Raw genomic sequence first — 20,730 nt, 5'->3', positions numbered from 1 at the left:
TGCTTCCAAAATTTGGGTGCAGAAAATCAGAAGTTAACCTTGGGTGGGTCACAAGGTCAAACGTAATGAAGGTTAAGGGTGACAAGGTTAAATGACATAACATATAAAATACCTGGTGGGTTACTTAGAAGAGTAGACCTCAAAAATGTTGGTTCCCTCCCTTTCTCTGGATCTCCCACCACCTTAAGGATTTCTTATAAAATGAAAAACCTGCCAGCCAGCTGCCACTGGAAAAATGTCAAGTAGGATGAGCTGCTGAGAGGTGGTAACAACAAAATCCACATCCAGGTGGATGGAGCAGGGGATGTCACCTCTCCGGCCCCTCCCCTAATTACAGCTTGGAGGCAGCATAAAGAAATCCCTTCCTTCCTGCAGAGGAAGTATGTGTGTTCTCTCAGACCTACCTTGGCATTCCTTGATGTCTTAGAGAAGCAGATGACCCCGGCTGAGCAAGACAGTCAGCAGAACAGCAGCCCTTGATGCTGCAATTGGAAATTTCCATTCTTTGCTTGCAGCTCTGAAAAAAAAAAAAAAAAAAAAATCTAAAGAGCCAGTAGCTGGGAAATTTCCACGATGGAAAATTTTAACATATTCTTTAGCTCTAAACTATGCAGGTTTATAGAGACTATTTTTTTTTCATTTGGTAATTTTCTTCTTTAACAATAATTTATGATCATTATAATACTACAGCTGTGGGAATAAGGAGAACAAAATGACTTGGAGGGGAACCGGTACAGTTTAGGCTAGTGGGAGGCTGTGCTATCTACTTGTGGGACCACCCAAATCATAGATATGCAGATTGCTACAAGACCCACTGGTTGGGAACTCATCCAAAATAGAGATAGCTTGCCCTGGAGTACTGCAGAGAAATCTGTGTAGAGACTGGTAGTGGAAAATAGATGGATAGAGCTTTAGACCAGGACATGGTGAGTTCTATTGTTGGAAAAAGCAACTCAGGCAGGTCCCTAAGACTACTGCTACTTAAACCTAAAAATGCATGCAAATCACCTGGGAACCTTGTTAAGATAAAGATTCTGATTCAATAGGCCTGGAGTGGAGAACGAGACTCTGTGCTCCCAGGTGACACTGATGCCCTTCTGAGGACCACGTTGTGATTAGCTAGGCCATAGACAGCAAGTCTCCATCGGTATAAGGTCAGCTCCCCTTGGGTAGCAAAACACTGCCTAAGGGTGGCTGGAGGTGAGTCCCCATGGGGTTGTTTCCTCAGGTGACAAAGCTAAAGTCTAAAAGTAGAACGGGATATCTTCTGGAGAGATGCTCCATGCAAGTATGGATAAAGTGGATCTCTTGAGATGTGGGAATGCAGGCAGTTGCGAGAACGCTGCTTACTCCGGCAGATTCAAGTTGGGAGCTTCTGGAAATCAATGGCTTTCCAGAGAAACTCTTGCATCAGGTTGGCGAAGATTCCTAAGCTGGTGCTGATTTCTGAGTGATTCTCCAGTGTTGTGGCATGTGAGTGAAACGCCAATGAACAAGCTCCACATAATGAAGGAAGACTGTTGACTAGGATGATGTGAAGGAAAGGAGTCCAGAGAATAAATTACTTCCACCCTAGCTAGAATAGTTGCCTCCCTTTTATTGAGTTGAAATAAAAGCAAAATTGAAGAATTTTCCATTTACTTAACAGTTATCTTGCCTTTGTGCTACCAATTTTACAGAGAGAGAGAGAGATCAAAATTTGTGGCATCTTCATTACAGGGTGTTACCTCCAATTGGTCTGTAATATATCTGCTGTGTATATTTTCTTTTCTTTTCTTTTTCTTTTTTGAGACAGTCTCGTTCTGTTACCCAGGGTGGAGTGCAGTGGTACAATCTCAGATCACTGCCACCTGCGCTTCCCAGGTTCAAGCAATTCTCGTACCTCAGCCCCCCAAGTAGCTGGGACGTCAGGCAACTGCCACCATGCCTGGCTAATTTCTTTTTATTTGTTTTGTAGTAGAGACAGGTTTTCACCTTGTTGCCCAGGGTGGTCTCAAACTCCTGAGCTCAGGCAGTCTGCCTGCCTTGGCCTCCCAAAGTGCAAGGCTTACAGGCGTGAGCCACCGTGCTCAGCCTGCTGTGTGTATTTTTAAAGCAACATTTGTCCTATGTTTTTTATCTTCCATTCACTTGAGTTTTGGTCGGGTTGTTACCAGTACTCAAAGTATACACAGGAACATGAAGAAAAGGAGGAAGGATATTATGAAAATGTGATGTTGAAATCAGAGTGTAATAAGCATGGAATTAATTTGACTATATAATAACAAGTATTAAAATATATATATTGGAAGTAAATATTCTAATATGCTAACTTCTATATAATATTCAAAAATAAATGGCTTACAGAATTGTTTAGGGATTTGGACTTCCAGAGATTGGTCAGAGTCTTCCCTGTGGAGTCTTCAGCAATGAAACGGTCTTCCTGATTCCTTAGGAGATCAGTTTTCTTTCCTTACTATATGTCTTGATGAGCAATTATTTATCTAAGAACCGTCTTACAACCTACAGCCCATCGAATGGAATTTACTAAATCCATCTAAAGTCACATTTTAAAAAAATATCATTTTTGATACAGGCTGGAATTCAGTGGTACCATCATGGCTCACAGCAGTCTCAACCCCCCCAACCCTTATCACCCACCCATGATGCCCAGCTAATTTTTAAAATTTTTAATTTTTTCGTAGAGATGTGGTTTCCTTATGTTGTCAGGCTGGTAACAAGCTCCTGGGTTCAAGCACCCTACCCCCTCAGCCTCCCATAGTGCTGGGATTATAGGCATGAGCCACAACAACTGGCCCTTTTAAAAAATTATCGAGGTGAAATTCACATAATATAAAATTGCCTATGTTATTTATTTTTCTTCTTCTTTTTTTTTTTTCCCCCAGAAACAGGGTCTCCTTCTGTTGCCCAGGCTGGTCTTGAACTCCTGGGCTTAAGCAATCCTCCTCCCCTTGCACCACCTCGACCTTGGCCTCTCAAAGTGCTGGGATTACAGGCATGAGCCACTGTGCCCAGATAATTACCTTTCTTTTTTTGGAGTCGAAGTCTTGCTCTGTCACCCAGGCTGGAGTGCAGTGGTGCAATCTCAGCTCACTGCAACCTCCGGCTCCCAGGTTCAAGCAATTCTCTCCTGCCTCAGCCTCCCAAGTACCTGGGATTACAGGTGCATGCCACCACGCCCAGCTAATGTTTTGTAGTTTTAGTAGAGATGGGATGTTAGCCAGAATGGTCTCGATTTCCTGACCTTGTGATCCACCCGCCTCAGCCTCCCAAAGTGCTGGGATTACAGGCGTGAGCCACTGCACCTGGCTAACAATGACCTATTTTAATGTGAACAATTCAGAGGCATATAGTATATTCACAACACTGTACAATCACCGTTTGTATCTAGTTCCAAAACATTTTAATCATACCTAAAGGAAACCCCATGTCCATTAAACAGTTGCTTCTAATTCCCCCCTGCAGCACCTGGCAACCACCAATCTATGTTCTGACTCTGTGGATTTACCTATTCTGGATATTTCATATAAATAGACTTATAGTATACGTGGCCCTTGTAAAGTCCCATCTTCTTTATAAGCATCGTAATTATAAAATCTAATGTTGGCCGGGCGCGGTGGCTCAAGCCTGTAATCCCAGCACTTTGGGAGGCCGAGGCGGGTGGATCACGAGGTCAAGAGATCGAGACCATTCTGATCAACATGGTGAAACTCCGTCTCTCCTAAAAATACAAAAAATTAGCTGGGCATGGTGGCGCGTGCCTGTAATCCCAGCTACTCAGGAGGCTGAGGCAGGAGAATTGCCTGAACCCAGGAGGCGGAGATTGCGGTGAGCCGAGATCGCGCCATTGCACTCCAGCCTGGGTAACAAGAGCGAAACTCCGTCTCAAAAAAAAAAAAAAAAAAAATCTAATGTTAATCAGTACATATAACAGGTGAGATATTTAATCCTTACAAGCTTATAAGTGGGTACCATTATTAGATAGACAAGAAACCTAGAATTTAGTTTCAATCAATATATTAAATCCGTATGCTTGAGATCCATACACATGGCCAATCAGAGAATAACCTTCTTGGGCCAGACCCAGTTACTCTAATGCTTTTTCCAAATGCCACAGACACATCTCAATTTTCATCTCCCTGTTCACAAACAGATGGATAGATACTCCTTCTCAAGTTTAACAACTTCACAGAGCTTGATTCAAATACTGAATGTGTTGTTAGTTGCTTACAGCTGCTATTTCTCTAGCAATGCAGTAAGTCCAGGCAAACTCTTTTGAAGAGCTCATTAAAACTGCTAAAATAAAGCTTAGAAGCAGGTGCATTCATTAGCTGAAATGCAGATGATTATGTTAATATCGCATTCAGGTGACAAATTTAAAGGCATCAAATCATGAAGGATAAAAGGATTTTCAAAGCTAAAGTTAACTTCTCCCTTTGTAGGGCTCTTTGTTCTGGTAAGCATGTGACTGACTACAGCTGTCAACATGGGCACCTCCAAAGTTACCTCGCAAAAACAAAGGTGTTTTGCAGTATCATGCTTCTTTTACAATTTCCTGGGTCTCTACTGAAGAAAAGAAAGGTAAGGAATTACCTACAAACCTGGTGCAAATAGAAGATCTGGCACCGCGTTTACGATTAATTGTGAGATAGGTCCCAGGGAAAGAGGAGACATGTTAAAGAAGGCAATTAACATATGTGGACAGCGGGCCGGGCGCTGCAGCCCGTGCCTGTAATCCCAGCACATTGAGAAGCCGAGGTGGGTGGATCACTTGAGGTCAGGAGTTTGAGACCACCCTGACCAATATGGTGAAACCCCGTCTTTACTAAAAATACAAAAAATAGCCAGGCATGGTGGTATGTACCTATAATCCCAGCTACTCAGGAGGCTGAGGCAGGCGTATCACTTGAATCCGGGAGGTGGAGGTTGCAGTGAGCCGAGATTGCACCACAGTACTCCAGTGTGGGTGACAGAGCGAGACTCCGTCTAAAAAACAAAAAAAGAATGTGGACAATGATTCCCAATTTGGAAAAGATGGGCCAACAACTCTTTTAGTTTGCCTTTTTCCCCCCTCAATATTTTGAGCATGAAATATGTATGTAACCACATACATATTTCATATGTGTTTGGGAGACTATGTTACCAGTAGTTTCATCAGGATAATTTTAATTTTCTTTTTTGTGTGTATTTTTGTATTTCTCACATTTTCTACAATGAATGTGTAAATTTTTTAGAAACTTTAAATGTCCATTTTTTATTAAAATTTATTTTTAAATTTGTTATTTTTCAAGTTATTAAAAATTATGGCACATTTCGCCTCTCCACCTCCAGCTGTTTCACCTGTAAAGTTGGCTTACACTGAATTGCGTAACACGTGGAAGCTGGGTGCGATGCTCCCCGTATTCCATTCCTCCCTTCAAATCTAGGATGCCTGTGGAAATGTGGGTTCCTATTTATAAGGCAATGTAAGAAAACACAGCTAAGTATCCAACCATTTATAAGAATATATAAACAAGCTTAAGGATTTTTACGTCTTTCTTCAGAACATCAATCAAGTGTGCAATCTCAAAGTGAATGTATCTGTCACTTGCAAAGGATAAAAGGCTGAAAAACCTTTTTTAGGCCAAATCTTTATTTTTTTTTATTTTTGTATACAAAAAAAAGCTGTGAAGTCTTTGTAAGCTAATATTTGACACATTTTTTTCCCAAAATGGAGTACTAAAATGACTGCGGACTGCAAAATGTAAATAACGAAGCTGGCATAGACTGGTACCTACTTATAGGGAATGTTTACATAAAATGTACGTGCTTGCTAAATAGCTTGAAATTAACAAACTGAAAGGCTGCTTGTACAGTGTAGGAGTCCTATTTTTGCCTTCCATCCTCTTCAGCTCTTCTCCTTCTAGCTCCCTCTGTACATTATTACTTTCTCTCTTTTTTTTTTTTTCTATACAATTTATAAGTCCATTGGCCCCATTTAAAAAGAAAAGCAACATGTAAAGCAGCAAAGAAAGAAATCCCGCTGGGAATGGGTTGGGTAAGCAAAGGCTTCTATATAGATGTGCACATATACGTCCCTCTCCCTGGTCAAGAATGGCTTCTCTGAATTCCTGTTCCACATGCTGTGACAAGTCTCATTGGCTGGAGCTCATTGTGTGCAGCTCCTTTGACTGCTGGACAGCTCCGAGTCTCCTAGGAATACTTTTCCACATGCCCCATCCTCTTCTGTTTAATTCTCAGACCTGGCACACACACAAAGGCTTCAGAATCAAGACAAAATGAAGAACATGGCCAGAAGAGACTCCTGTTCTTCCAAAATGGTGCATTGCCACCATAAGATAAGTGGATTAACTTCAGAGTATAGGCTTGATTGATTAAATTTTTTGAGACAGGGTCTCACTCTGTTGCCCAGGCTGAAGTGCAGTGGCACAATCATGGCTCACTGCAGCCTTGACCTCTTGGGCTCAAGCGATCCTCCCACCTCAGCCCCCTGAATAGCTGGGACTACAAATGTGTGCCACCATGCCCAGCTAATTTAAAAAACCTTTTTGTAAACGCAGAGTTTCATTATGTTGCCCAGGCTGGTCTCCAACTCCTGGGTTCGAGCAATCCTCCCACCTCAGCTTCCCAAAGTGCTGGGATTACAGGCATGAGCCACTGCACCTGGCCAAGAGCACAGGATTGAAAGATGAACTTGAGAGGTCTCCCTAGTCAAGTTTTCTTTAAATGGATGCTCCATTCTAGAGTATGCTTGATGGTCATCCAGACTGAACTTGAAATTTTCCAATGATACAACTCTTTTTCATTTTCCCTCTTTTATATAGAGTACAAATAGCATTATAACCACAATGCCAAAAAAGAGAAAAAAGGTATGAATGATTTCTAATGTAATATTGCCAGCATTTTAAAAATCAGCTTTTTTAATTTTTATTTTTACAGTGTCAGGCTCTGTTGCCCAGGCTGGTGTGCAGTGGCACCATCTCAGCTCTGCAACCTCTGCCTCCCAGGCACAAGCCATCCTCCCACCTCAGCCTCCTGAGTAGCTGGGACTATAGGCACACACCACCATGCCAGACTAATTTTAAAAACCAGCTATTTTGAAATTTCTGTAATTGAGCCAGAATCCAGGATGCAGCGAGACTGAATCATTGACTGAAAGACACTTAGAAGATTTATTGGTCTGTGGCGTTCATCACACCATGAAGGCCAGACCCTGAAAAGGAGAACTGTGTAAAGAATGCAAAAGCCTCAATACCACAGTATCGTCCAAATCTTTTCCTAATTTGTCCTGCTTTGTCACTCTGACACCTGTATCACAAAAGACAATTTCTGAGATGATCTTACGTAGGAACCTTGTCTTAAACTATATGCCAACCTGTACAAATACTAAGTAGAGTAAAGTAGGACACATGCCATCAGGACCTCCTGAGGCTGTGTCATGGAAAAAATATTTTTTTTACGGAAGAATAAAGTTGAACAAAGCGTTCCCAAGTTACCTAAATTTTGCACATTACGATATTCTTTCTGAATACTTTGGGAAGTTCAGCAGGATTCTGAAACAAATAAATGTGACAACACAAAGAACAAAAATAGACAAAGGAAAAAATTTCAAGGATAGTGTGTGCCGTAAAAATAGTCAGATATCCTTTCTTTCCACTCTGGCTATATGGGAGATTCTTTCAGAATGAGTTGTAATGATGAAAGTGGGGTGTAATTTTTTAAAAGCAAATTTTGAAAATCAGTTGGCTAGTAGAGAAGGTAGACGACTGTGAACTATACATTTTACTAAGTAAATTGAATGGGGAGGTTTTTTAAAATGACTGTTACTTTCATGAATTGTAAAAAAAAAAATCAGACAATACAAAGTATTATAAAGAAGAAGAGACAACCCTATGTCCCATCACCTAAAAATAACCATCATAAATGTTAGGGGAATATCATTCCAGATGTGGAAATGAGAGATAACTTAGAATTTTCAGAAGCAACTTAGGCAAATAAGCCTAATTTTATTGTTGATGGTCTAATTGTGAGAGGCTCCAAAACTGACTTTTTTATATGTCTGTTTTATTTGAAAAGTTATGAGAGAAAGGGAATTAATTAGAATACTCAGTCCATAACCAATGATAAGAATGTGAGTCCAGGCTGGCGAGGGTGGCTCACGCCTGTAATCCCAGCACTTTGAGAGGCTGAGGCAGGAGGATCCCTTGAGTCCAGGAGTTGCCCAAGGAAACATATCTATGTTTTAGATATAGCGGAATTGAAGGTTAGATCATGGACATATAAAAGAAACTAAAGATATTTGCTAATTTCTATTGAACTCACATTTAAGAGAGAGAGAGAGAGTCTCAATACGTTGCCCAGACTGGAGCACAATAGCACAATCATTAGCTCATTGTAACCTTGAACTCCTGGGCTCAAGAAATCCTGTCTCCTAAGTAGCTGGGACTACTGGTGCTTGCTAATCTAGATGATTTTAAAATATTTTAAAAGTTTGTAGAGATGGGTTCTCATTATATTTCCTGGGCTGGTCTCGAACTCTTGGCCTCTTCAACCCAAACTCTTCATTTCACTATTCACTGTAAATATTATTCTTGCTTAGCTGTAGCCACTTCCTTAGAGAAGAAAGGGCATATGTTTTCATTATCGGTGAAGGTGGATGCTACTGAGAAGGCCTTTACATATTACATCAAGGACCATTTTTACTAGTTATACCTCTTTTTCTGAGCACATGAAATATTTTCCTGAGTCAACTTTTATTCTTTTATTTTTTTTTTTAATTGAGACAGAGTCTCGCTCTATCTCCCAGGAGAGTACAGTGGTGCGATCTGGGCTCACTGTAACCTCTGCCGCCTGAGTTCAAATGATTCTCATGCCTCAGCCTCCCAAGTAGCTGGGACTACAGGTGTGCCCCACCGCACCCAGCCAATTTTTTTTGTGTGTGTGTGTGCAAGTATTTTTAGAAGAAATGGGGCTTCACCATGTTGGCCAGGCTGGTCTCGAACTCCTGACCTCAAGTGATCCACCTCAGCCTCCCACAGTGCTGGGATTACAGGTCCAACATTGCACCTGGCCTTTTAATCGTTTTAATGTGTTGCTTTTTTTTTTTTTTTTTTGAAATAGGTTCTTGCTCTGCTGCCCAGGCTGGAGTGCAGTGGCGTTATCTCGGCTCTGCAACCTCTGCCTCCCGGGCTCAACCTGTCCTCCTGCCTCAGCCTTCTGAGTAGCTGGGACTAGTGGTATGTGCCACCACACCTGGCCTAATGTGTTATATTTAACCCCAGTTATTTATTAAGAAGCTCTTACCCTGAGATTCCTTCTCTTACTGGGTGAAGTCATTTTTATTTATTTATTTGAGATAGAGTCTTACTCTGTCACCCAGGCTGGAGTGCAATCTTGGCTCACTGCAGTCTCTGCCTCCGCCACCCAGGTTCCAGCAATCCCCCCCGACCCAGGGATTACAGGCGCATGCCATCATGCCCAACTAGTTTTTGCATTTTTAGTAGAGATGGGGTTTCACCACGTTGGCCAGGCTGGTCTCAGACTCCTGACCTCAGATGATCTGCCTGCCTCAGCCTCCCAAAGTGCTGGGATTACAGGTGTCAGCCACTGCACCAGGCCTATCCTATTATATTTGGATGAATTATTTGCCCATCAGTTGGCCCACCTAGATTTTAGTTATTCCTTTATGAAAAGGAAAGAGTAAAATTCCCCCTCCTTCACTCCTAAACAAACTTCATTAAACTCATATTTGAGCAAAATGTTTAATTAGAAATTTTCAAACTCAAAGAAAACTTTGCTCCTTTATGTTGCAAAAATCGAGAACATTATCTTTGTTAAATTCCACACACATTGATACTGATTATCCAAATGGCAGATTATTCGTTATTTCTTTTTTAAAATGTGTCTGGTAGTTCCCCCTCCTACTTGCATTTGACTAATGCTAATACAAAATTAGATGCCATTTCCTGAATTAGTCACCAACTTACGCTGAGAAAATGCAGGTCAAATAGGTGGAAGAAGAAAGCCAATATTTCCTTGGTAACCATTATATCAAAATTGAAGATAATTACTTAATCAAAAGTACAGATTTTCCATGCAATAGCTCTGTTTATCTCAAAGTATTAGCACATTGGACTACCTGACCATTTTTCCTGAAAAACTAAAGTGTAAATAATTTTAGTAAATTAAGTCCTGTTTTACCACTGACATGTTCTAATTTAAAGATAGAATTTTACTTTTAATCGATCCTTAACTGAGAGTGGCACTTAACCATTCTCTCACTATTAATGCTTATATGTATTAAGCAATAGATTAAAGCCAGTGCTGCTATTACATTGTTTTACTGTTAATGTATTTGAAGAGAAGCCATGTTGTATGTAAAGGAGTTAAGGCCCTACTTCCAAAACACTACTTCCCCTTCTCTAAATTCATGAGGTGGCCATCTCTGCTTTTTTTTTTTTGAGACAGTCTTGCTCTGTTACCCAGGCTGAAGTGTAGTGGTACCATCTTGGCTCACTGCAGCCTCCGCCCCCTGGGTTCAAGCTATTCTCATGCCTCAACCTCCAGAGAAGCTGGGATCACAGGCACGCTGGGACTATGGGCATGTGCCACCACACCCAGCTAAGTTTTATATTTTTAGTAGAAGCAGAGTTTCACCATGTTGGCCGGGCTGGTCTCGAATTCTTGACCTCAGGTGATCCAACTACCTCAGCTTCCCAAAGTGCCGGGATTACAGATGTGAGCCACCGTGCCCGGCTCTACCTCAGTTTTTTAATGTTTAAAATTTCATACTTCATTAGCATTCACTAAGGCATATTGAGGAAGCTCGAGTTTGAATTAGTGAAAAATTTGAATGCTATAATATAAAACTATATGATTGTATCTCTTCATGTTACAGTATGCAATTCTTAGCAGTCTGTAGAGAAGAAATCCCAAGAAGAAGGCTGCTACTTCTAGACACCTTGGGAAACTCAGAAGGTGAATAAGGTAACTGGGTAATTCACCTAACTCATTTTTACAACTAGAATAATCGTCTGTATTATATACTGTACCCACTGGTGCCAAATGCCTGCATTTGTATAGCGCTTTACTATGTATGAAGCACATTTCACATAATGCTGTTTGATTCAGATACAACACTAATCATTTTGGCTACCACCGTACTACAAGTAGAACTGTGTTAATAGTATGACTCTTAGCTTCTGGCAAATGAGTGTTGCTAAGTTATCTGAATATGCTCAGTTCATATTCACTGACCAGTTACTATGTGCTTGACATCAAGCTAGAAATTGTTTGTCCTCTTGGGTTAACAATCACTCTGAACTGTCGTTCATTCTGCCTGGTGACACTTAATCTCATGCTTTACTCCACCTGTCTAAATGTACTCATGTCTTCAAAAGATACTTAAAGCTTATAATAGGCACAAACTCAAAATGACTAGGTTCTTCGGGTGAAAGTCATTTGCCATGTGGACCAACAGCAATCAATTAGTTAACCAACCAATCAATAAGTGCTTTGCTCTAGCTCATACAGCTCGTTCAGGGCTTCTCCAACTTGGCGTGTTGACATTTCAGACCAGACCATCCTTTGTTCTGGGCGTTAAAGGAGGTTCGACAGCAGCACTTGTCTTTCCATCAGACACCAGTAGTAGCTCCACTTCCAGTTTTGATCATTAAAAGCGTCTCCAGACATTGTCAAATGTCCCCATGGTGGAGGGGAGGGGAGAGATTGTCCCTGGGTGAGAATCCCTGGGCTAGTGTGTAGATCATGCTTTCTTTACTAGATTTTAAAGACCTCGAGGGCAGAGACTCAGTCTGATTCATCACTCTACTACCACTTCCCCACCAACTGAATTTAGTTCCTGGCACAGAAGTGCTTCTTGATGAACATTCGGAAAAGCATAAAATAGCTCCTGGAGTACCTCCACTGTCGTCAGCCCTGTGCAAGGTACCTTGGTAAGCCCACGAGATGAACAAGGTAACTGGAGTAATTCATCTAACACATTTGAATACAAACTCAAAATCTGAATAATCATCTGTGTTGTACACCGTCCCCAAGTTGGTGCCAAATGCCTACATTGGTAGAGGGCTTTACCATGTATGAAGCACGTTTCACATAATGTTAATTTAGTCAGATATAACAGTGGCTACCACTGTTTATAATGTAAACTCCCGAGTCCAAAAGCCATATTTTTAGGCAGGAGTGGGAGATATTTTGATTTCAGTGGCATTGCCTTCATTTATTAAAAGGAACTCTTGGGATTGGTTTAATAATCATTGAATGTAAATTTCAGGTTCTTTTTTGTCATGTTAGAAGTAAAACATCTAAAAGGACCTTCGTGATCTAAGTAATTCTGGTTTAGATTCCTGGAAATTGCCAGAGGGTTTTAAAGGAGGAGGGAAAAAAAAAAGAGTGAGGAAATTTTCCCTGTGGGCAATTGGGGAAAACAAAAATATTTTTGTGCTGCAGTGAATTCTCAGGAAAGGAGGGTTGGCCAGCAGCGGCTGCGTCTGCGCAAGGGGAATTTCCACATTTGGGAAAACATGGTCATAATTAATGACTTAGGAAAGCCAAGAAAATGGACCATGTTGGAAAAATATGATCTTCAGTGGCCAAGTCATTGTCAACTGATTGGGCCAGAAAATTGGATTCTTTTAGAAAGAGATTTTTATCTGTGAATATTTGTCTGTAGGTCCTTCCTTCTGTGAATCTAGTCAATGCCCCACTCCTGCCTGGAGAGTCGGCTTCTCATAGCCCTTCCCACTCTGTCTCTCCCTGTCCTAAGGGAGGGCTTGCTTGAGACTTCTAGCCTGAACACTGTCCTCTGTGGTCTTTTGCTTTGAACTTGATGCTTGGGTCTAGCCAGCAGGGCTATTAGCATCCATTAAAATAAGGATTATCTGGGACTCCAGATCAAGCGCCAAAGGATGAGATTGCTGGATCCTAACACAGCTCAAAGTTATTGAAGGCTCCATGTCCTGGTCCCTGAGCAAAGAACACTGAAAAATTATCCTGATTTAGATGTGGGAAAACTGAGGCTCGGGGAAGTTTAAGTCACTTACCTCGGACCAATACAGCCTTCATTACCAAGCAATGCTTCTTCCATCTCCTCATCCTGTATGTGAAGTCTGCTTCCTAAATTGGAATGTTCTCACTCTGTATACAATCTCTTGCTTACTTAACTGCTACCTTCCTCTCCTTCTCCTTAGACCACTTTTTTTAAACTAGATCTGGCCTGGGCTGATGTTCATTGGAGTATTTCCTGGTTGCCTATTCTCAAGAAGATAAGCCCGGGTTAGCAGGCTCAGCACCGTCGAATCTTGATCTACTTGGGGAATGATTATGTGGTCAGCATGTTCTTGCCCGGTTTTGGGGTTTTCTTTTATTTCAGTGATCAAGTTTATTAAAACAGGTATGATCATCTTGTGCTTCTTCTCTTCTTAATTTTCTCAAGATCAGGAATAGCTTGCCAAATTTCAACAGGTTTTCCAAGTTGAAGGTCAAGTTTTTTAGAATGGGAAATACCACTAAGAAAAAAAATCTCTGTATTTGACAGGTACATGTAGTATCCAACAGAACATCAACAAAATGTACTACATTGTTTTGTGAATTGAGCTTTTTTTTTTCTTTTTTTCAAAAAAAAGCTTCAAATTAGGCCAGACATGGTGGCTCTCACCTGTAATCCCAGCACTTTGGGGAAGGCTACGTGGGAAGATCATGAGGTCAGGAGTTTGAGACCAGCCTCACCAATGTGGTGAAACCCCCTCTCTACTAAAAATGCAAAAATTAGCTGGCATGGTGGCATATGCCCGTAATCCTAGCTCCTCAGGAGGCTGAGGCAGGAGAATTGCTTGAACCTGGGAGGCGGAGCTTGCAGTGAGCCAAGATGACTCCACTGCACCCCAGCTTGGGTGACAGAGCAAGACTCCATCTCAAAAAGAAAGAAAAGAAAAAGCTGCAAGTTAAATCTTGTCCCTCTGCAGCAAACAATTCCATGCTCTAAACCTGTATGATGAGGCTTCTAAAGTTAGCCCTGCCCTGTAACTGCATGAATTGGAGAAAACAAACCTAACTAGGATTTAACAGTCTAATTGCTCTGGATTGAACCTCAATGGTATTATAATTAATTTAAAAATCACAGCATTGGGAAATAATTTAATACATTTCTGTTGAGATTAAAACATATTAATTAAATCTTACTAATATTTGTTTTACAGATGGTTCTTGGGCATAGACATTATTACCTTTATTTAGTGATATGAAAACTGAAGAGACATATTAGTTTTCTACTGATGTGTAGCAAATTATCACACGTTTAGGGAGTTAGAACAACATTTCACATATTTCACAGGTTTTACAGTTCTATAGGTCAGAAGTCTAGGTGGACTTGACTGGCTTCTCTGCTTAGGGTCCCAGTAAGGTAGAAATCAAGGTATTCATCAGCCTAGACTCTTACCTGGGGGGTCAGGGGAAGACTCTGCTTCCAAGCCCATTCAGATCACTGGAGGAACCAAGTTCCTTGTGGCTGTACCACTGAAGTCTTTTTTTTTTTTCTGTAGCCAGAAGCCATTGGCTGCTCCTAGAGGCCTCGTGCATTCTCCTTCTCATGCGCTTTCCCCCATCTACACCTTCAAAGCCAGCAATCACTCTTGAATCTTTCTCACCCCTGGAATCTCTGTGACTTTCCTCTTCTGCTTCCAGTTGAGAAAAAGGTTTTTGTTGTTGTTGTTTTTTGTTTTTTTCTGAGACAGAGTCTTGCTCTATGGCCCAGGCTGGAGTGCAGTGGGGTGATCTCGGCTCACTGCAGCCTCCACCTACTGGCTTCAAGTGATTCTCCTGCCTCAGCCTCCCGAGTAGCTGGGACTATGGGTGCGCACCACTACGCCCAGCTAATTTTTGTATTTTTAGTAGAGGCAGGGGTTCACCATGTTGGCCAAGCTGGTGTCAAACTCCTGACCTTAGGTGATCCACCCACCTCAACCTCCCTAAAATGCTGGGATCACAGGCCTGAGCCACTGCTCGAAAAACTATTTTTTAAAGGACTCACTGGTTTGGGCCAGGCCCTCTGGGCTAATCCCAGTATTTTAAAGTAAACTAATTTGGAACTTAAATTACATCTGCAAAATCCTATTGCAGCTATACCTAGATTATTGTTTCACAAAATAACCAGGGGATGTGAATCTTAAGAACTCTGCTTACCATAAGGAAATAGTTACCCAGTTAACCTGAGATACAATCTAGAAACAGACAGCAGCAGTATTAAACCAGAGAATTTCATTTTGTATTTCGTTCCCTTTTTCATATTTTTTAAACATATATGTTTATTTTATAATATACCTGTATATGTGTGTATAATAATTATTTTAGAGACAAGCTGTTACTCTGTTGCCCAGTCTGGAGTGCAGTGTCAAGACCCTAGCTCACTGCAGCCTCAGACTCCTGAGCTCAAGCAATCTTCTTGCTTCAGCCTCCCGAGTAGTTAGGACTACAGGCGTGTGCCACCACGGCCGGCTAATTTTTGTATTTTTAGTAGAGGTGGAGTTTTGCCATGTTGGCCAGATTGGTCTCGAACTCCTGACCTCAAGTGATCCACCCACCTCCATCTCCCAAAGTGCTGAGATTACAGGCGTGAGCCACCATGCCTGGCCTATGTGTGTTATTTATGGGCCTTATTTAAGGATGTTGCTAAACAGACATTTTGTAGCCTGTGCATCAGCATCACTAGCAGGCTGTGCTCTTGCTACGGATCCAAACTTCCCAAGTTTTTGCTGCACAGTTTCAATGTTCTGCGGCCTGCCAGATATACTAAAGTCTAGAATGCAGGCTGGGTCCATGGGCCCAGCTAACTGCTAATCCAGAAGCCTGGGCCCACAGAGGGTCACCTTGAGATGGGAAAGGTCTGGAAAAGGCTGAGAGGATCATTGAAAGGAAGAGAGTCTATTAATTTCTCTGATTTTGTCATTTTACCTGGAGAACAGCCTGATGAAAAATCTAAAATTCTGGGCAAGGAGATAGAGATGGTTTACCCTTTGGAAAGAACATACACAGAAATGTGAAAACCTAAGAAAAAGGCAAAATGTTTTGGAGGCTAAATATTTTTCACTTCTTCCCAAAATATTTAGGTTTCTCCCTTCTTAAAATCCTGGCCAAAAATGGAGGGAGGGAGGACATTTCCCAGATGTTTCTTTTCAGTTGTCCCTGACCTTCAGAAAAGAGCGAGAAAATGCTACCATATTATTGGGCAAAGAGAAATAAGTCCGTGAAGAGGGCTTTGGTAACTGCACTGAAAGAGCAATACAATTAGGGTATAAGTGGCGTGTTTACCTTTGGAAAGGAGGGCACAGGGGAAAGAGGTAGGGTGGAAGATGTTAGTGTTGCTTATTCATTGTGATGTCTTAAAGCACAACACACTGTGTGTTCTTTAGCAAACAAATTTTGCTGTATAAAGAATAACTCTGGGGCTGGAAACGGTGACTCATTCCTGTAATCCCAACACTTTGGGAGGCTGAGGCTAGCAGATCGTTTGAGCCCAGGAGTTTGAGACTAGCCTGGACAACACGGTAAAACCCTGTCTCTACAAAAAAATATAAACAATAGCTGGATTTGGTGTGGCATGGCTGTGGTCCCAGCTACTTGGGAGGCTGAGGCAGGAGGACTGCTTGAGCCTGGGAGGTTGGTCAAGACTGCAGTGAGCTTGAGATGGCACTATTGCACTCCAGCCTCAGCAACAGAGTGGGAGTCTATCTTTAAAAATAATAAAATAACTCAAGAATGATGCTGGTAATATGTTACAAATGTTATTTTTATTCTTACTACTTCTACTTAAAAATCTTTCCCTTCATTTTTCCATTCATTCAGAAATCTTTGATGAGAACCTGTCATGTGCCTTCATCTGGGTGCTAGGAATACAACAGCAAACACAACAGATGAGGTCCCAGCTCTCATGGAGCTTATATTCTAGAGTGGAAGAGTTGGAAAATGAGGAAACACATTTCATTACATGATACATAAGGAGGTAAATATAATGCATTAGACTGTGAAAGGTTAGATAGTGATAGCAATGCAGAGAAATACAACAGAGTGAAGTGATAGATGACAAGGTGGCTCTTTTATACTAGGTGCCCAGGGAAGACCTTTCTGAAGTGGTGACATTTGAACCGTGATCTCAGTGACAGGGAGGAGCTGGTCATGAAAAGATCAGAATGAAGAGAGCAGATGGTTTCAGCATCATCAGGATGGCAAGAAATTCGAGTTTGAGAAAGAGAGAGAGGGCTGGAACTCAGTGGCAAATGGAAAAGTGGCACAAGATGAAGCCGGACAAGTGGACAGAACCTAGATCATTTAGTTGTGGCTGGCCATGGTAAGGAATTTGGATTTTAAGTGAGATGGGAAGTTCTCGGAAGGTTTTAAGCAAGGAAGTGATTTTCTGTTTGGGAGATGAATTGTAGAGAGCAAGGGTGGAAGTCCAGAGATGTTTAGGAAGCTATTGCAGGAATTCAGGCCAACAATACAGCTTGGTCTAGGATACTAACCGTGAATATAAGGAGCATTGGGTGTACAGGGTGTGTGTGGAATGTAGAGTCAACGGGACTTTCTGATGGTTTTTATGTAAGATGTAAGAAAAAGGAACCAAAGATATGTCCTCTATTATCAGCTTGGGCACTGGGTGGATGGTGATGCCATTTAGTGAGACAGGTGGGCTGGGAACAAGAAGTGTGTAAGACTCTGATCACTCCCTCCCTAATAGCTGTTCCTTTCTTCCTCCTTGCTAACACAGCCCTGACTTTGTTTAGGATGACAGTATGTCCAGCTTAGAGTGATGAATTATGATTGCTGTCATAATCCCATTCCCTTTTGCTAGATACTCAATTCCTTCATCTCCTTTGCAGCGAGGGGTGACATTTCTGGCTAATGAGCCCTAAGTGAAAGCCTGTGGGGATAGATGTGGCTGGAACTATGGCTGCCATCTTCTGACTCTAAGACAAAAGGCATAAAGATTAAAGACCAATACATTAAGTACGATAAAGTAGAAAAACAATTACCCAATTCCTGGGTAGTATAGTTGAACTGCTGGGCAAACACAAGAAATCATCTATTGCCAAACATCTTGTTTATAAAAAAAGTAAAATTATTTGTTTAAATCTTGTTTTTTGATACAGGAAAGTTAAGGGAAAGTATCAGAAGTGCTCTTCTAACCATGTTGAGTTTGAGATGCCTATTAGATATTCATGTGGAAGTTTCTGCCTAATTTCTTTCTTTCTCCAATGGAATAAAATAGTCTAGACCTTTTAAATCTTAGCATAGGACTATAGTACTAGAAAATATGAAGGATTGGCTGCACACTGTAGCTCAGACCTATAATCTTTGGGAGACTGAGGCAGGTGGATTGCCTGAGCTCAGGAGTTCGAGCCCAGCCTGGGCAACACAGTGAAACCCCGTCTCTACTAAAAATACAAAAATTAGCTGGGCATGGTGGTGTGTACCTGTAGTCCCAGCTACTCAGGAGCTTTGGGAGACTGAGGCAGGTGGATTGCCTGAGCTCAGGAGTTCGAGCCCAGCCTGGGCAACACAGTGAAACCCCGTCTCTACTAAAAATACAAAAATTAGCTGGGCATGGTGGTGTGTACCTGTAGTCCCAGCTACTCAGGAGGCTGAGTCAGGAGAATGGCTTGAACCCAGGAGGCAGAAGTTGCAGTGAGCTGAGATAATGCCATTGCACTGCAGCCTGGGCAACAGAGTAAGACTCTGTCTAAAAAACTAATAAAAAAATGAAAGCAAAACCCTATATCTACAGAAAATATAAAATATTAGCTGGGCATGGTGGTACACACCTGTATTCCCAGCTACTTAGGAGGCTGAGATGGGAGGATCACCTGAGCCTGAGAGGTCAAGGCAGCTATGAGCTGTGCTTGTGCCACTGCACTCCAGCCTGGGAAATAGAGTGAGACCCTATCTCAAGAAAAGAAAGAGAGAAAGGAGAGGAGAGGGGAGGGGAGGGAAGGGGGGACATTAATCATAAAAGTGAATGAAGTTGCAGTGGCCATGAGGGAGATCAAATTAGAAGCTGATCATCAACATATAAGACTGACTTCCCTATTAGTGATAGGTCAGCAGGGTTGAAGTTATTAAAACAGGACATATAGCATACTGGGGTGGTGGGGAAGGCTGAGTCTGAGGAACAGGCAGGCTCCCACATTACCGAGTACCTTCCATCACTGTGGTGGAGGAACACTGTCTAGACTAGCGTACACATTTCCATTAAGATAACTTCTTGTCCATATGATACAGTGTTCATGTACTGTTGTATTTCCTCTTCTCATTATAATAAATAGTCTAGTGAAAATTCCCCACTAACTTACCCAGGGAACTATAAGTAGGCCAAATGGAGCTTTTAGCACACTTTCTGGTTGCTGATAAAAATCAGCATCTATAAACCCAATTGCACCTATTTGTATTAGAGCTGCTTTCCAGAACTAGGTCTCCAGTTTTGTACATTAAAAATTTGCCAACCCACTTATTTTCTTCCTAAATACTTTACCGTATGCAGGATAGCTTGGGCTTCATCTACAGAAAACAACAAATACATATATATTTGCCAGTGGGCCCTCAGACACATCTATTGATTATCTATGTGTACAAGTAACTGAGTCTGCAAAATTGCCTTCATAGGCTAAGTCTCTTGTTTCCTGCCCTTACTGCAAGTCTGTGCTTTTCTGGGGTTAATCGGCCCATCATATTCTGCTTTTGTGCGCCCTAGTTTACCATGATGCTTGGGGTTTTTGCCCCAACACTTTCCACTTTGTCTTCCTGTAATTTATTACAACCAACCCTTGTGTGTGTGTGTGTGTGTGTGTGTGTGTGTGTGTGTGTGTGTTTAACAGTTTTGGATCTGCATTAATTTTTAAGTCCCCAGAGGAACACTATGTTCCCAAACATTATGTTCTGCACTCTCATGCTCATCACTTTGTACAGTGCCAGACACCTCCTGGGATCTCAAGAAATGTTTCTTTTTAAAAGATGGGCGATTACTCTAGGAAGCTCATAAAGATCTTTCTCAGTTGAGTTACTTTCACTGTTTATGTGTCCCCAGTGGCTTAGGTCAAAATATTGGTTAATAAGAAGACTCTTAAGTCTTTGGACAGGCATTGCTAGTGAGTGTCTCCTTATCTCTGTAAAAGCAGAGATGATTATTGACTAGTCTTCCAGGAGCGTTGGAGAGAAATGATGAAAAGCATTAGGAATGAGGAAGCCTTTGCTGAAAATATGAAATGCCAGAGAGAAGACAGTGTCGTTATTCCCAAGCAGGCGTCAGTGCAAGCGGAGGTCTCTCCACCAATTGAAGCTGTTCATCACTAGGAAGGATCCCACAGGAGCCTTTCTGCTGCTGGCTTCTACTGCAGAGAGTAGAAACCTCTTTCCAAATACTGTATCCAAAATGTTTCATCTTCTGTCAACTTCTCAGCTCTATCCAGGACATTTCAGTGCTTTCCTCCAAGGCAAACTTAAACCTTCCCCTAAATTCCTTCTTTGAAGGCTGTTTTGAGGCCGAGGGATAGGACCATGGACAGAGGCTTAGCCTACCAATGACTTGCACAGCAGGAAAGCCAATTCTCTTCCTACCAGAAATCCCTGGGAGAGGGTGTTTACATGAATAGACTCTTCTTTACCTATGGGTCACTTTTCCCTTCTCTAACTTCCTTTGGAGTGGCACTGTTTCTTCTAGAAACTCTA

The 20,730-nt window shown here is 41.7% G+C and overlaps 1 protein-coding gene and 1 long non-coding RNA gene across 15 annotated transcripts in view; one reads left to right on the top strand and one right to left on the bottom strand.

Moving 5' to 3' along the window:
* LOC128928486 (uncharacterized) overlaps positions 1-471 on the bottom strand; it is a 44,152-nt gene extending 43,681 nt beyond the window's left edge. Inside the window, exon 1 of the long non-coding RNA XR_008473554.2 lies at positions 405-471. This is a non-coding gene — a long non-coding RNA (uncharacterized LOC128928486). The remainder of the gene's footprint in view (positions 1-404) is intronic.
* The window catches only part of MKLN1 (muskelin 1), a 414,912-nt gene that overhangs the window by 86,492 nt on the left and 307,690 nt on the right, over positions 1-20,730 (top strand). For 5 of the 14 annotated variants that reach the window (XM_078343736.1, XM_078343733.1, XM_078343743.1 and 2 more), the window contains one exon: positions 10,898-10,986. The exons of 3 other annotated variants lie outside the window; for them this stretch is intronic. The gene's annotated coding sequence lies outside the window, so the exon portion shown is untranslated. Of the gene's footprint in view, positions 1-4,442; positions 4,582-10,897; positions 10,987-20,730 lie in introns of all 14 variants that reach the window. 6 more of the 14 variants (XM_078343737.1, XM_078343734.1, XM_078343738.1 and 3 more) reach the window with 3 other exon arrangements.

Source organism: Callithrix jacchus, chromosome 11, assembly GCF_049354715.1.
Source record: "Callithrix jacchus isolate 240 chromosome 11, calJac240_pri, whole genome shotgun sequence".
Lineage (NCBI taxonomy): Eukaryota > Metazoa > Chordata > Mammalia > Primates > Cebidae > Callithrix > Callithrix jacchus.
Note: the sequence above shows the minus strand (reverse complement) of the source record. Positions and strands in the feature narration are given on the sequence as shown.